Below are 6,000 nucleotides of genomic sequence, written 5' to 3'. Positions count from 1 at the left end.
CTCCAATGGACCAGGTACTGGAGGGAGCCTTGGACCATCTTGCTGTCCACAATCTTGGCCACCTCGAATTCTACCCCCTCAGGGGTGAGAACGGGGACAGGAGGTTTCCTCGAGGGAGCCAAGGACGGGGAGCAGCGTTTAATGAGGGAGGCATGAAACACGTCGTGTACTCGAAAAGATGGGGGCAACTCCAGTCGCAAGGGGACAGGATTGAGGACTTCAATGACCTTGTACGGCCCTATAAACCGGGGAGCAAACTTCTTGGACAGGACTTTAAGGCGCAAGTTCTTAGACGATAGCCACACCAGATCCCCGACCATAAACAAGGGGTTAGCAGAACGTCTTCTATCTGCCTGAGTTTTTTGTATGCTCTGGGACGCCTCTAGGTTCTTCTGAACCTGGGCCCAGACTGTGCACAGTTCCCGATGAACGACCTCTACCTCGGGATTGTTGGAACTACCAGGTGAAACGGAGGAGAACCGTGGATTAAACCCAAAATTACAGAAAAAGGGGGAGACCCCTGACGAGTTACTGACCCGGTTATTAAGGGAAAATTCGGCGAGGGGAATGAAGGAGACCCAATCATATTGACAGTCAGAGATAAAACACCTTAAATATTGTTCTAGAGACTGATTAGTCCTCTCAGTTTGGCCATTAGTTTCAGGATGGAAGGCAGAGGAAAAGGACAGATCAATTCCCAACTTCATACAGAAGGCTCTCCAAAACAATGAAACAAATTGTACCCCTCTGTCAGAAACAATATTGACAGGGACCCCATGGAGACGCAGGATATGTTTGACAAACAAGGTAGCTAACGTCTTAGCATTGTGTAGTTTCTTGAGGGGCACAAAGTGGCACATCTTACTGAAGCGGTCTACTACAACCCACACCACCGACTTGCCTTGAGATGGAGGCAAATCGGTGATAAAATCCATGGAGATATGGGTCCAAGGTCTCTGGGGAATGGGCAAAGAACGTAGTAAGCCCGCTGGTCGGGACCTGTGAGTCTTGGACCTAGCACAAACTTCACAAGCGGCGACGTAGGCCTTAACGTCTTTAGGCAACCCAGGCCACCAATAGTTTCTGGCAATGAGGTGCTTGGTACCCAGGATGCCTGGATGACCAGATAGTGCGGAGTCATGATTTTCCCTAAGTACCCTTAGCCGGAATTGCAGGGGAACAAACAGCTTGTTCTCAGGAAGGTTCCCGGGAGCTTAACCTTGATCAGCCGCAATTTCAGAGACAAAATCAGAATCAATAGAGGAAATGATTATACCTGGAGGCAAAATACAAGCAGGATCTTCCTCCGAAGGAGGGCTGGCCATGAAGCTACGCGACCGTGCACTAGCCTTAATATTTTTAGACCCAGCCCTATAGGTAACCAAAAAGTTGAATCTGGTAAAAAATAACGCCCATCGAGCGTGTCTCGGGTTTAGCCTCCGGGCAGATTCTAGGAAAACCAGATTCTTGTGGTCGGTAAGGACCGTTACCTGGTGCCTAGCCCCCTCCAGGAAGTGGCGCCACTCTTCAAATGCCCATTTAATGGCTAAGAGTTCGCAGTTGCCAATATCATAGTTACTCTCAGTGGGCGAAAACTTCCTGGAGAAGTAGGCACAGGGACGGAGATGGGTGAGGGACCTGGTACCCTGGGACAAGACAGCCCCCACTCCCACCTCGGACGCGTCAACCTCCACGATAAATGGCTCCATTTGGTTGGGCTGAACCAGCAACGGGGCCGAGATAAAGCACTTTTTAAGGACCTCAAAAGCCTGGACAGCCTCAGGAGGCCAGTGGAGGAGATCAGCACCTTTGCGAGTGAGATCCGTAAGAGGCTTAGCGATGACCGAGAAGTTAGCGATAAATCTCCTGTAATAATTAGCGAACCCCAGGAAGCACTGTAACGCCTTCAGGGAGGCAGGTTGGACCCATTCCGCCACAGCCTGGACCTTGGCGGGGTCCATGCGGAATTCATGAGGAGTGAGGATTTGACCCAAAAATGGTATCTCCTGCACCCCAAACACACATTTTTCGGTCTTCGCAAACAGTTTGTTTTCCCGAAGGACCTGGAGCACCTTCCTGACATGCTCAATGTGGGAGGACCAGTCCTTGGAAAACACAAGTATGTCATCAAGGTACACTACAAGAAATACCCCCAGGTAATCTCTTAAAATCTAATTTATGAAATTCTGGAAGACCGCGGGAGCATTACACAACCCAAAGGGCATGACGAGGTATTCGAAATGAATCAAAGGAAGGGGATACTGGTTCCTTACAGTGACCTTATTCAAGTTACGGTAGTCAATGCATGGCCTAAGACCACCATCCTTCTTCCCTACGAAGAAGAAGCCAGCACCTACCGGAGAAGTAGAGGGGCGAATGTAACCCTTGGCCAGGCATTCCTGGATATACTCTCTCATGGCTTCACGCTCGGGACAAGAGAGATTAAATATCCTACCCTTAGGGAGCTTAGCTCCTGGTACCAAATCGATAGCGCAATTATATTCTCTATGAGGAGGTAACACTTCGGAGGCCTCCTTAGAGAAAACATCAGCGAAGTCCTGAACAAACTCAGGTAGCGTGTTCACCTAATCAGGGGGAGAAATAGAATTAACAGAAAAACATGACGTCAAGCATTCATTACCCCATTTGGTAAGATCCCCAGTATTCCAGTCAAACGTGGGATTATGCAACTGCAACCAGGGAAGGCCTAAAACCAAATCGGACGATAATACCTGCATCACCAGTACAGAGCACTGCTCCAAATGCATGGAGCCAACAAGGAGTTCAAAAACAGGGGTATGCTGTGTAAAATAACCATTAGCAAGAGGAGTGGAGTCGATACCCACTACCGGGACAGGTTTAGGCAAATCAATCAAAGGAATAGCTAGAGACATAGCAAATTCCACAGACATGATATTAGCAGAAGACCCTGAATCCACGAAGGCACTGCCGGTAGCAGACCTACCACCGAAAGAGACCTGAAAGGGAAGCAAGATTTTATTACGTTTCATATTTACGGGAAATACCTGTGCGCCCAAGTGACCTCCCCGATGATCACTTAGGCCCGGAAGTTTTCCGGCTGCTTATTCCTACGCCTAGGACAGTTGTTCACTTGATGCTTGTCATCCCCACAATAGAAACAGAGACCATTCTTCCTGCCGAACTCTCTACGTTGTTGGGGGGACACGGAGGCCCCGAGTTGCATAGGTACATCCGAGTCTTCCGTGGCAGAACGAAGCAACGGAATCTCGGGAGGCATCATGGGGGAGTCAGAGGAGAAAACACATAAACGTTCACTTTGTCGTTCCCTGAGACGTCGGTCAAGTCGTACCGCTAAAGCCATAACCTGGTCTAGGGAGTCAGAAGAGGGATAGCTAACTAGCAGGTCTTTCAGGGCGTTCGACAGACCCAACCTAAACTGGCAACTTAAGGCAGGGTCATTCCACCGAGAAGCTACGCACCACTTCCTAAAGTCAGAACAATACTCCTCAACAGGTCTCTTATCCTGACGTAAGGTCACCAGCTGACTCTCGGCAAAGGCAGTCTTGTCAGTCTCGTCATAAATGAGTCCGAGAGCAGAAAAGAAAAGATCAACGAAGGAAAGTTCAGGGGCGTCAGGAGCCAAGGAGAAGGCCCATTCTTGGGGCCCTTCCTGGAGCCGGGACATAATTATACCCACCCGCTGGCTCTCAGAACCTGAGGAGTGGGGCTTTAAGCGAAAATAGAGCCTACAACTCTCCCGAAAGGAGAGAAAAGTCTTCCGGTCCCCTGAGAACCGGTCAGGCAACTTGAGGTGGGGTTCAAGAGGTGAGGTGAGGGGCATTACCATGGTAGCATCAGGCTGGTTGACCCTCTGAGCCAGGGCCTGGACCTGTAGGGAGAGACCCTGCATTTGCTGAGCCAGGGTCTCAAGAGGGTCCATAGTAGTGTCAGGGACCAGGTTAGACTAGGTATATGGGCTTGTGATTATGTAATGATGGGGGTGGGGAAACAGACAAGTGAGCCCTAATTTACCCGCCACTCAGTCCCTGCCTACTTGCAACGACCCGCCCTAGGCGACGGGGTACAACTGGGCAACGGTCCCTACGCTCAATAAGTGCACGACAGACAAACAAACAAGGGTACACAGAAGCTAAGGGAAATGGGGCAGTTGCCCACGGCAACACCGTGAGCAACAAGAGTAGTGAACGAGCCAAGTCAAACCAGGAGTGTACGAGGTACCAAACACAGAGCAGGAGAGTAGTCAGTAAGCCAGGGTCAGTATGAAGCAGGGACAAATAGTTCAAGAAGCTGCAGCAGGGCCAGGAAACCAAACGAGAAGAATCACAAGCAAGGAGGAACAGGAAAGGCAGGTATAAATAGACAGAGGGCGGGAGCTAGCTCCGTCTGGCCAGGCTGTGATAGGCTCTCCCACTCCTAAGCCTGCCATCCTGAGTGGTGGAAGATGGAGTCAGTCTCACAGACATAGAAGCAGGTGCAGACTGATTACCTATGGGCGTTGACACAGAAGCTGTGCCTGGCAGATACTTTATACTTCTCTTTACAATACCCGCTTGGTCAAAAGCTAAACGCCCAGTTGGGCATTAAGAAAGTCATTAGCATAAATGTAAAATAGGTCATAACTTGGACAAAATGTATCGTTTTTCTAAATAAAAAACACTGCTGTTATCTACATTACAGCACCGATCACATTATGTAGGAGATAGGGCACTTATGTAGTGACAGAGCCTCTTTAACGAATGACAAGAATAAAACAGTGACTGCCCCCCACTGATATTCCATTTGCAAATATCTCTTTAGCCATGCATTTTCTGAAATGAAATATTATATTTTAACACACATTAGTCTCAATATATAAGTAATGTGTATAATTATTCAGCTTATAAAAATGGCAGAGATTTATCAAGCGTCATCTGATGCCAGTATGTTGTAGTCCTAGAAAATGGCACAACCGGAGTGCAATCACAATGGCACACATGGCATAATATATTTGCTCACTAGACATGTTGAACACTTTTCTCTAAATTATGCAACCTCATGGCTGCTATATTGGTGCATGCCCTGTACTCAATAGGGGAAAATGTACTATTCTTTCTATGGCAGTTTTCTGGCATAGAAAAATTGCAAATGCCTCAAGTCACAACTTGCACAAAATAAATGTAGGAATTAGCCTAAATTTGCATTTGGCATTTAGACTTGAGGCATTTGCGCCATTCATGTCACTTTACTAAAAAGTGGGTGGGGCATAGTGGAAAGGCAGCCCAATAAATTAAGCGCATCTCAAGCTGGATTTACACGAGCAGATATAGCCTATGTTTACAACTATTAAAAACAGCTTGTCAATCAGCATTCGTTACGCCCTTTAAAAAGGAGCAATAATCTTTTAGTATGGGGACGAACGAGCATTACTACCATCGCTCGTCCCCGTGCATTTACATCACGTCGGCAGCACATCTCCCTGTTTACACAGGGAGATGTGCTGCCCACAAGAATTATATTTTAGGCTGCATAAAAGATGCGATCAGCCGATAAACGAGCGTCTCCCCGTTCATCGGCTGATCTTTACCCTGATTTGTCGCAATTTGCAATAGAATTCAGTTTCCTGCATTCCGAATTGAGTTTTTATTATACGTAAAAAAAGCGAGGTTACCACTTTGTCACCTATAAAATAAAGTTATGCAAGTGGAATGGTCTCAAGTTGCTTTAAAATGTGGATATGTATAAATAGGAGCTCAAAACTTTTACAACTGCCTATGCAATCCAAGATTAACGGTATGTTCACATGGCTTATTTTCGGGCCGTAAACATGCCGAACAATCGAAAGCAGAACGACTTCAAACATCTGCCCATTGATTTCAACGGGAAAAATGGCACTCCGTTTCGATGGGGCATCTTTTTTACATGGCCGTTTTGAAAAAAACAGCACGTAAAAAGACGCCCCGTAAAAAGAAGTGCATGTCACTTCTTGAGCCGTTTTTGGAGCAGTTTTTCATTGACTCA

Source organism: Rhinoderma darwinii, chromosome 3 (genome assembly GCF_050947455.1).
Source record: "Rhinoderma darwinii isolate aRhiDar2 chromosome 3, aRhiDar2.hap1, whole genome shotgun sequence".
Lineage (NCBI taxonomy): Eukaryota > Metazoa > Chordata > Amphibia > Anura > Rhinodermatidae > Rhinoderma > Rhinoderma darwinii.
Note: the sequence above shows the minus strand (reverse complement) of the source record.